Raw genomic sequence first — 12,032 nt, forward strand, 5'->3', positions numbered from 1 at the left:
TTTGTTGTGTTCCTCTCTGTTTTCTCTTTATGGTGACACATTTTTGTAAGTGGAGGGGGAACAAGGTCGAAATGCATTTTTAAACATTTTATCCTCAAGGAAGGCTGAGGATGTTTTGTTGCCGTTTATGACCTCAAGGCAGCAAATACCACCGTTCTGGGCAAACCGCCAAGGCAGCTTTCTGCCTTTTCTAATCACGCTGCGACCGGTATTTTTATTTATTTATTTATTTTTTACAGCCATGGTTATGGTGGGAGTATGTGAAGTAAAGAAAGAATGTTTTCAGGTAGGCTGAGTCGTTAGCGGCCATGAAAATATTTCAAAGACAAGCCGGAACAACAAATAGGACATTGTGTTCATTTGAACAACTCGTTCAATTCATTTGTTATTTAATTAATGATAGCCTGCCTTTCTCAGCAAACTGGGACTCAGCTTTAGCTTACTGCAAAATTGGGAAGCAGCACAGATTTTTATAAAAAAGCAATACTCTTATCATTTAAGAATTCTAATAACAAAATAAAATTGATTTAAATCTGATTTCAATAGTTCGTCCGTAGAATTACACACCTTCGCATTAAAATCCCCTTCCTCGACAGCTTGTCAATTATAATAATAATCTTAGATTATTATTGTCCAAGGACAGGCTGAGAGGAGAAAAGGCCAATCTAGCCTCTTGGAGAATCCAGCTTGTGTTGTAGCAGAGGGAGGACCGAAATCGGCCATTTTGCTGTCTGAGGCGAAGAACAAGAGTGTGTACCTTGCCATCCATGTGCAGAAGTTAAATGGACCAGCTATTAAAACTTTCTTCTGCTCTGGCAGGGGAAATGTACTATTAGAATGGAGCAAGCTAACTCAGTGGGCAAAGCTGGCTGCCAGACATGCCACTGTCCCCTTTAACACCATGCTGTAGAGACCTTTATAAACTAGTTGAGTTAGCCTGATGGGTGGGGGATCCTAAGGAAAAAGCCTACGCCTTTTGGTTTAGTACCAGAATGTAGCCCTGTTCGGTCATTCTACAACGCAGAATCATCATTGCAAGACTAGGAAATGCTAGTTTTGCCCCTTTCCTCATTACTTTGCTTACACAAGCAGTGACGAGTCTGAAGAGGAAAAGGTCCTGCAGGCCCCAGATGCCATCAAGAACCCAGATTTTCCCAAACAAGCTGTTTCTTTCTCCTACTTTGGGGTTATGCACAGATACATAAGCATCCCTCCACACTTTCATCCAAGTTATTCATAAAGATTAGGGAGATGGGCACGATTCAGAAAAAATGATGATTCATTTTGATTCATGATTCTTCAAGGTCAACAAATCGCAAATAACAAATTTATGATTTTTTTTCTGATGAATCGGTGAATCAATTTGTTTATTCATTTTTTAAATGTAAAACCCTTTAAAATGCCCCCACAAGCACCTAGATTCACAGGAATGCTTCCCCTGATGCTCCTCTATAAGGCTTGCAAGCTTGGTGAAATTTGAATTCTGGATGTCCGAGTTATACACCCACAAGGAGGCCCTCCCCAGGAACGTTTCTCTGCAGGAGGGATTGTATATGAGAGTCAGAGGAAGCTTCTCTGCAGTTTTGGTGTCTCTAGGTGCTGGAGGGGGTGGGACATTTTATATCCCAATGAAAGCTAAAAAGTCATTGATCCGTATTCGTCGGAGAGCATTGAGTTGTATGACTCTGAATTGACGAATTAGTGATTTTTTTGAACAATTTTGATATTCGTCTTTTTTGCATTTGAGCCTATCTCTAATAAAGATGTTGTACAATACCAGATCTGGTCTTCTGTAGGTAAGCACAGGATTCCTTGAAAATCTAGTATCTCTGGTCTTAAAAGACATTAATCATGTCTCTCCAACACTAACATACTTTCAGCTCTAATTACAGGCTCTCTATAATGGTTGCTTCTTCCCACTGTGAGGATTTGTGTGGATGCAAATGAAAGAAAATAATGCTGTGAATTCTTCCAGGGCCAAAACCCCTGGGATTGAGACAGAGAATGTCCCCCTCATGGTGAAAACTTTAAATACAAATGGTGTCATTAATTCACATCCCAACAGTTTTGGATGAAAAATAATACCCAAACCTTCACCAAGAAAAAGCTGCGAGGATCTCAGGTTTTTGTGTTCAGACAAGTGCAACCTGAATTCTATTTTTAGAAAGAAATAATAAAAGTTTTTTATTGCTGCTGGGAGGCCCACAGTAAAGTATATTTTATATCTGTGGTGGCCAGAAATAGCTGCATTACAAATAAATGTGTACGTGCTCTATAAAACTACAGGGATATGGTAATTATCACCCTTTGCAGCACCAAATTGCAGCCTTTGAAAAACTCTTGCCATTTATTTATTTATTTATTTAGGTCTCCTCGGTGCAGGAAAGAAAATTATATTTCTATTCCGTTCTGGAAATGACTTTGCCCATTCTACTCATGCATGTGGCAGTCTCGTGTTGCATTTCACTAAAACTGATAATAGTTATCTTCAAACGTATCAGGGGGAAGTCTATCTGCACTTATCTCTGTTCAGTCCGTCTCCCTTTATTGTTGTTTCGCCATACGCCAATTACAACATAATTGTGGACAATTGTCACATATACAGCAAAATTGCAATGCGTTATAAAGGGAGCCAATGCCGAAGCACTGCAGCCAGAAATGGAACCGTTATAGCCAGGCAGAATCATATTGCACTGATTCGGAAGAAGCTTCGCTAGCTGCCTATCAGTTCTGAGCTTGGATTTACCTTTAAGGCCCTAGCTGCTCAGCCTGAAGAGACACAGGGAACTGTCCCTATAATGACTCACTTATCATTTAAACAAATAATAATGCCATGAGTAATTTAAGTCCCATTGATTCAAATGGGTCTAGTCTTAAATGAATATGTTGTGTCCATCCACTCATGAAAGGGCATCTTCCAGCACCAGAGATTCCCACTGGTTTGTCCGCCCCATCTTCTTCAGAAGATCTAGGAACCCTCTAGAAATGGTTTTGCCAGTAAATGTAGGACTGTAAGAGGAAGATAACAAAGATATCCCATTGCATGAATGCAGGTCTGCTACATTCATCTCCATGACCACTGCAGATGGTGACAGCAGTCATGAAATTAAAAGACGCCTGCTTCTTGGGAGGAAAGCGATGACAAACCTAGACAGCATCTTTAAAAGCAGAGACATTACCTTGCCGACAAAAGTCTGCATAGTCAAAGCTATGGTTTTTCCAGTAGTGATGTATGGAAGTGAGAGCTGGACCATAAAGAAGGCTGACCGCTGAAGAATTGATGCTTTTGAATTGTGGTGCTGGAGGAGACTCTTGGACTGCAAAGAGAACAAAACTTTGCAGTGCAGGGGTTTGTGCTCACTGGAAGGACAGATGCTGAAGCTGAGGCTCCAATACTTTGGCCATCTCATGAGAAGAAAAGACTCCTTGGAAAAGCCCCTGATGTTGGGAAAGAGTGAAGGCAAGAGGAGTAGGGGATGACAGAGGACGAGATGGTTGGACAGTGTTATAGAAGCTACCAACATGAATTTAACCCAACTCTGGGAGGCAGTGGAAGACAGGAGGGCCTGGCATGTTCTGGTCCATAGGTTCATGAAGAGTTGGACATGACGTAACGACTAAACAACAACTGGCGTGCTCTGATCCATGGGGTCACGAAGAGTCGGACACGACTAAATGACTAAACAACAAAATACAAGTTTAAAGTTCATCTTCGTTCTGGATCCAGTTCTCTAAACATAAAGCTTGCACTGAGTTACTGAGGTACTGTTTCTCCTTGTGCATTTTTGTGAGAGGCACAACAATGTGCAGTGTGGCCACTTAGAGAATCCTAAGCTGTTTTTGCGGATCAATGCTGACAACACACAATGTCACTTTTCAGCACAGCAAAAATATATAGGGTGCATTTTCGCACTTACCAAATGGAGGAAAAATGATTGCACTTTTGTTTCTACTGCTAAAACGTTTACAGCAGCTTTTGTGACCTACTCATGAAAGAATCTTTTGCCCTTTGAGGAAATAACTTCTCAACTCAGGAGAGGAGGGGGGAAAAACGCAAAAAAAAATCAAAGGTTCTTGGGGCAATGGCAAACAGCTATTACAAACCACAGATGGGGTTTATTCATTTTGTCTATTGCAGTTCTGTGGTTCACGCAGGCTTATGCCATCATAAATGTGCTCATAGTAGGAACACTACAATATTCTTGTTTGGGTTTTTTTACTGCAATGCACACTAATATGAAATTTGTTGCTCTGGAATACACGGGATTCAGGCCAGCATCCTTCATGTTAAATGCCTCAAACATCCCAGTTTTATGCTGGGTTTACTAAATGTGCAAGTCAGTAATTTGATTGCACAGGGTGGCTGTTTTCATTCTTTCCACATCTATGGCATAGCAGCCCTACCATTCATTATTCTATGTCTGACCATTTCAATCACCCAGTTGCCCCTTGAGCTGAGCTCCACAGCGTTCTCTTTATTCCACAGACTACTTCCTGAGCAGCTATTTTTAATGTTTTGCAAAAATGTTAATTTAGAGGGCAGACCATTTTCTTTATCTCCAATGCCTTACCCCCCCCACCCGCTTATTTCTTTACTTGCCGCATACATTAAATTAATTATCCTTCAGTAACACAAAATTGAATCTCCTGCTATTCAAAGTTATGATCTCATTTGGACAGAACATTGTTTGTATGCAGAAGAGACGAGCAAACAGAAACCCAAGAAACATTATTTCATTCCATCTGTATTGTATTTATGCGCCTCCCGTAGCCTATTATGCATCGCAGGGAGCAGACAGATTTCAGCAGCCTTGGCAGCTGGCATGTGTGGTCTTCAGCCGTCCTGCCCGTCTGTCCTCATGCCATTTGGCATGGTTAGAAGTAGGTGCTGCTCAAGACTTTTTACTATCTGACCCCCCAGAATACCAGTCGCTGGTGGGGTTACTTTGGCCTCTGAGGTAGGAAATCTCACAAGTGCTTGCCCTCCAGGCCTCAGAGAAGTTACCATTTGAGACTGCAACTTTCAGAATCTTTCTAGCCATCATGTTATTTGAGAAAACTCTGAAAGCTATAGTCTAAAAAAGGTTTTCAATTAAAAACTTTTCCAAACTCTGTTCTCCTCCTCCCTTGCATATAATAGCAAAAGAGAGACAGACAGATTGCTAATTTGTCCCGTCAGCCACTACCGTCTCAAACACCTTCCATGTATAGATCCCAGCATAATATAAGCAAGACAAGGGCTGGATTCAGAACACTTTTCCTGACATCTTAGTTTTTAATTTCCAGAGAGGTGTTGGGCATTCACTTCAATCTCTTCCAGAAGAAATTTGAAATTGCACTCACCATATATTAGGATGCTGGCCGTTTGTATCTAGCATGGTAGAATTCTTCTACCCACATTCTAATGTAGATTTCCCTGCCGGAACACCACCGACAAAAACTTTTTGCTGCAAGTGGATGCAGCAAGGAGAGACAAGAGGGCCTTCTTAAATGAACAATGCAAAGAAATAGAGGAAGATAACAGAAAAGGAAAGACCAGAGATCTGTTCAGGAAAATTGGAGATATTAGAGGAACATTTTGCGCAAAGATGAACATGATAAAAGACAAAAATGGGAGGGACCTAACAGAAGCAGAAGACGTCAAGAAGAGGTGGCAAGAATACACAGAGGAATTATATCGGAAAGATTTGGATATCCCGGACAACGCAGACAATGTAGTTGCTGACCTTGAGCCAGACATCCTGGAGAGCGAAGTCAAGTGGGCCTTAGAAAGCCTGGCTAACAACAAGGCCAGTGGAGGTGATGGCATTCCAGTTGAATTATTTAAAATCTTGAAAGATGATGCTGTTAAGGTGCTACATTCAATATGCCAGCAAGTTTGGAAAACTCAACAGTGGCCAGAGGATTGGAAGAGATCAGTCTACATCCCAATCCCAAAGAAAGGCAGTGCCAAAGAATGCTCCAACTACCATACAATTGCACTCATTTCGCACGCTAGCAAGGTTATGCTCAAAATCCTGCAAGGTAGGCTTCAGCAGTATGTGGACCGAGAACTCCCAGAAGTACAAGCTGGATTCCGAAGAGGCAGAGGAACTCGAGACCAAATTGCTAACTTGCGCTGGATTATGGAGAAAGCCAGAGAGTTCCAGAAAAATATCTACTTCTGCTTCATTGACTATGCGAAAGCCTTTGACTGTGTGGACCACAGCAAACTATGGCAAGTTTTTAAAGAAATGGGAGTGCCTGACCACTTTATCTGTCTCCTGAGGAACCTATATGCGGGACAGGAAGCAACAGTTAGAACTGGTCATGAAACAACTGAGTGGTTCAAAATTGGGAAAGGAGTACGGCAAGGCTGTATATTGTCCCCCTGCTTATTTAACTTATATGCAGAATACATCATGCGGAAGGCTGGACTGGAAGAAACCCAAGCCGGAATTAAGATTGCCGGAAGAAATATCAACAACCTCCGATATGCAGATGATACCACTCTGATGGCAGAAAGTGAGGAGGAATTAAAGAACCTTGTAATGAGAGTGAAAGAGGAGAGTGCAAAAAACGGTCTGAAACTCAACATCAAAAAAACTAAGATCATGGCCACTGGTCCCATCACCTCCTGGGAAATAGAAGGGGAAGATATGGAGGCAGTGTCAAATTTTATCTTCCTGGGCTCCATGATCACTGCAGATGGAGACAGCAGCCCTGAAATTAAAAGACGCCTTCTTCTTGGGAGGAAAGCGATGACAAATCTTGACAGCATCTTGAAAAGCAGAGACATCACCTTGCCAACAAAAGTCCGAATAGTCAAAGCTATGGTTTTTCCTGTCGTGATGTATGGAAGTGAGAGCTGGACCATAAAGAAAGCTGACCGCCGAAGAATTGATGCCTTTGAATTGTGGTGCTGGAGGAGGCTCTTGAGAATCCTCTGGACTGCAAGGAGAACAAACCTATCAGTTCTAAAGGAAATCAACCCTGAGTGCTCACTGGAAGGACAGATCCTGAAGCTGAGGCTCCAGTACTTTGGCCATCTCATGAGAAGAAAAGAGTCCTTGGAAAAAACCTTGATGTTAGGAAGGTGTGATGGCAAGAGGAGAAGGGGACGACCGAGGATGAGATGGCTGGACAGTGTCTGCGAAGCAACCAACATGAACCTGACACAACTCCGGGAGGCAGTAGAAGACAGGAGGGCCTGGCGTGCTCTGGTCCATGGGGTCACGAAGAGTCGGACACGACTAAACGACTAAACACACAAACACGGATGCCCAGTAGACATTTACCACACACTTGCCACTGAGCCAGAGGTTGGGAGATCGAATCCCCACTGGGCCTGCTGAGAGAACAGCCAACCTATGTAGTTTCAGCAAGCTGTACAGTCCCAGAGCACAGAAATAGCTGAGGGTAAAGCCCACCGAACCCAATGATGTAGTACTCAGGGGGGGGGGTACCTAGCCATGGGCTGGCAGTGAGCATTCTACAAGTTGCAGCAGGCTAGTAAAACCCCTTATGTGTCATGTGTGCTGCATTGCATTAGGCATCCTTCAGTCTTGAGAGACTATGGTAACATGGTTTGTATGGAGGACTTGGAACAGCGTCTAATGTGGCTGAGAAGGCCAATTCGAGAGTGACTCCCTTCCACATTGAAAACAGACACAGTCTGTCCCCTGTCCAGCTCCCTGATTTGGCTGCTTTCATGACTGCCTCTTTGGCTTGGCCTGCTGGACAAGGGTCTCTTCAAATTGGGAGAAGCCGTGATGCACTGCCTGCCCCCAGGCTGAACGGTCAGATGTCAAGGTTTCCCATCTGTTGAAGTCCATTCTTAAGGCCTTCAGATCCTGCTTGCAGATATCTTTGTATCACAGCTGTGGTCTCCCTCTGGGGCGATTTCCCTGCACTAATTCTCCATGCAGGAGATCTTTTGCATGATATAGATAAGGTATACGGGGTGTAAGAGCTAAAGTGAATGGCAGAGACAAATGTAGGGTCTGGGCAGGGTCTGAATGCTAATCCACCTCCCCACCACCACCAGTAGCTCCTGGTTGTCATATTGCCTGCTTAGCCAGGTTTTAAGCAGATGACTCTCCTGTCTGTATCTACAGTCAGACCATAACAGTTCTACCCCCTCTCACCTGCCCCTTCTCCATGATATCATAAGGGCCCAGCCTGTAGTCACAGAGGTTGATCCTGAATCCCACAAACTGGAATGCCACATCTTCATCTGAGTGGGCTACAGCCTCTAAAAGCCTGCGCCACAGAACACTTGCTAGTCTTCAAAGAGGTCACTGCACTCCCTTTGTGTTTACTTTCCTTGGGGTAACTTCACCAGAGTATAAACAACAATTCCCTTTCAAGCAAGGAGGCTGGATAGCTCGGTGGGTTGGAGCACCAGGCTGCAGAGCCAGCAGCTGGGAATTCAATTCTTCACCGCACAGCCCAGGAAACGAGTCAGCCTCTGCAGCCTTGGACAAGCTGCACAGTCCCAGAGCGGGCCCAGAAGAATGGACTGGCACGTCACTTCTGTCTAGTTCATCCCTTGAAAATCCTGGGAAGGTTTGCCATAGGTCGGAATGGACTTGATGGCACATAATTAATTCAAGCTGCTAACAGTAGGCATATGTTAGTGAAATATGCCAAGAAACAGACATGAGGGAGGGAGGGGGAGAGACAGAGAAAGAGAACGCAAAGCTTGTCATGAGAGTGAGATGCTGAGAGGAATGGCGTTAAGAGACAATGGCATATTGTGCTATTTTGGATCATGGATTCCGAAGGATGGATACCATCTTATGGAAAGACTCTGCAGACACCTTCCAAACTAGAAAGCAAGAAGATAGCCTTCAGTGACATGAAAGGAAGGATTATAGCACAGACTTTACAGGGAGATGTTCCCAGGTCGCTAGTGTTGCTAATGAAAAAAGCCGAGTAGCGAAGAATGAAGAGAGATAGCGTTCTATAGTGGATAAAGTCATGGGCTAGGACTCAGGATACCAGGATTGTACATATTCCTATATGTTTGGTTGTTTTTGATGTTTTTAATTGTGAGTAATGTGATGTTTTTACAGATTCACTTTCTAAACAGGTCTCAAAATAGCAAATTCTTAGAACTTTAACTGGATTTCTAGTTACTTCAGTTTTTTTCATTTGTGTGTGTCTGGGGGGGGGGAGAAAGAGTGAGATAGTAGTGAGCAAAATTGGATAAATATCTCCACTTGGCAGAACTTAAACAAATCTAAAAATCTCTTCCAACTCTGTTAAGTCACTGATTGAGCAACTGCTGCTCCTACACCTTGCACCAAGATCAGGCTATCTCCGGGGGTTTTTTTCACTACCATATGCGCTGCCTGCGTGACAAGGTTTCCTATTTTTATACTGGCTGCAGTTATAACTAAGCCCAAGGTCAGCGTTCTTTCTTTAGCCATCTGTGATGGCAAGACGTTTCCCTTCCCGATTTACATAGCATATGTGTGAGTGTGTGCGAGTTTGCCCTTGGAGAATTACAGTATCTGTAATGTGAGATAAGCAACGGATAGGTCTCCTTGTTAGGACGTGGCATGACAACCTTTTGTTAATCTGCAAGTATTACAAAGATGGCAACATCAGGTAGAGAGCCACTGCTGTTACTTTATACTCTCTCTCCACATCTGTTTGGCTTTGGCTTCTTTCGGTCTTTACTCGTCTCTCCACTCAAAGATTATGAAGGGCAAGGAGGGACAGTTAAATACATGGGCCTAAAGGCCATGGATGGTTGCAACTAGAGAAGGCTCATTAAAATCAATGAAATATTTATAGTATTTAATTCATATATATATAGTATTTAATTCATCCTTCAGCACTTGATTCAATGCTCTCTAGTCTAGTTGGGACTAGCACTTAAATCCATAGATTTCAAGTGCACACTATAAAGAAATAGGATGTGTATTAGCTTGGAAATTTGTCTTTAAAAATATTTTTATATGTGTTTTCTTTTTTAACCCTCTTAATGTATTACTATCAGCACTGCAAAAAGCACCAAACGTTTATCTTTTGGTTACTTTTCCCTTGCATGATGAAAAACAGAGAACATAAACCTTGCATAATTCCATTCTTATCACCTCTAAAAACACCTTAAATGACTGCGAAAAAAATTGAATGATTAGAAAATGTGATATAACCCCGACCTCCAAAAAAATGCTAAGGTCATTTCCGCTCATATCCAAAACTTCTGAAATGCAAAGTCTTGTTATATAAAACAACACTGGGTAGCTCAGTGGTTTAGAAAACTGGCTTTTGGAGCTGGAGTTTGGGAATTTCATTCCCTAGTAAGCCTCCTTGACAGCTGTGGGGCTTGGGGATCCATAAAGGTCCTTTCTACCTTTGCAGTGCTTTATTATTAACATGTTATCAAAAGTATTTGTGCCCTGTTGCTTCCAAGTCTGTGAAACTGAGAAGAGGCCTAATTCACATCACATATTTTGAAGCTATGGCCCATGTTTCCAAAAAAAATGATGGGTTGTTTGGCCGTGTTCTTAAGGTTTTTCTCCTTCCTAACATTTTGCTAGTCTCTGTGGCCGGCATCTTCAGAGGACAGGAGTCAGAAATCTGTCTGTGCTCTGGTGCAGTTTGCTTGGATCGTTGAGTATTTATAGCTGTGGGATCAGCTTTTGTCCTGTTCAGGAAGTTGGGTGATTATGGTGATCAGTTTAAAACTCAACACAGCCTGACTCCCAGCACTGAAAAACACAGCCTGTGAAAGGTCAACAAACTCTACCCAGCTACAAGGACTGGTGATCACTGCACACAAAAGACCAGCTAACGACACCCATCAATCACAGTGACAGATGATCTCTCTCCCTTATCACAAATACACCCACAACACAAAACACACTAATCACCATAAGAAAAACCTTAAGAACATGGCCAAACAACCTGGAAAACCCACAATAACCATCGGATCCTAGCAGTGAAAGCCTTTGAGAATACATTGTCTTTGTTTTATCAGACATTCTGAATTCTAACTAGATCAATGACTTTGTTTTCTTTGGGGATTGTTTCGTGTTTTATTCTTTCTTGGCTAAAATCCAGTTGTAAGGCACAATTTAAGTAGGTCAACAGAATCAGTGGGGATTTGGTGAGTCAACGTCTATGTAAGTTCCATTGATTTAATGGGTCTACTCTAATTGTTGGAGCTGTGTTTATAACCTTGCATGCTGTCTGTAGTTTGAGTGACTGGGAGGGACTTTTCTGGACTGGGGTGATTGTCTGTCTATCCAATGATAACCAATCGCTCCCTACAGCTTTTGAGATTCTTTGCTGAGTGTTCCATCCCTCTCTTTCATCAGTTGGTGGCAGTTGTTTCTTGTTATTGATCTGTTCGCTTGGTTGCTCGTACTCTTCCGAGAGCAGAGCAAAGGTTATTTCGACTGGCTCAGTCATTCAAGCATCTATAATAGGGTGATGGTGGTGGATGAATCTGCAGGGAGAAATTGCATGAAGAAGTGATTGGAAGGGAAGGCATGGTGCTGGTTCTTGTTCACTAGTTACTGTAATATGAAAATGAAAACATCCATGCAGTTCATGTGTGCACAGTCTGAGAACATGGGTGGGCAATGCCTTTATTCGAGGACTAAAACCTCACAAACTAATGCTAGCTTTTGAGTCCTGCAGGACTCTTCATCACAGATCTGGGCAGGGGTGGGGCAGATGTTGCAGGGAAAAAATGGCGAGAGGTAGCAGCCAGGGTCTTATATTCAAAGCGGGACTGTTCTGGGCTGGGGTGATTATTTATCCAGCACTAACCCATCATTCCTCTACCTTCTGAAATTCAAAGAGAGCCTTGTCCCTCTGCTGAGTGTTCTATTCCTCTCTTTCATCAGTTGGTGGCAATTGTTTCTTGTTATTGCTCTGTTCAGTTGGTTGCTGGTATGTGTGCAGTAAAAAAAGGGATGTACGCAAGTCTGTCATTTCAAGCAACTGTAAATAAAGAAATGTGGCGTTCAATGTATTCGCAAAGGCTTTCACGGCCGGGATCTAATAGTTGTTGTGGGTTTTTCAGGCTCTTT

Source organism: Pogona vitticeps, chromosome 1, assembly GCF_051106095.1.
Source record: "Pogona vitticeps strain Pit_001003342236 chromosome 1, PviZW2.1, whole genome shotgun sequence".
NCBI classification, from domain to species: domain Eukaryota; kingdom Metazoa; phylum Chordata; class Lepidosauria; order Squamata; family Agamidae; genus Pogona; species Pogona vitticeps.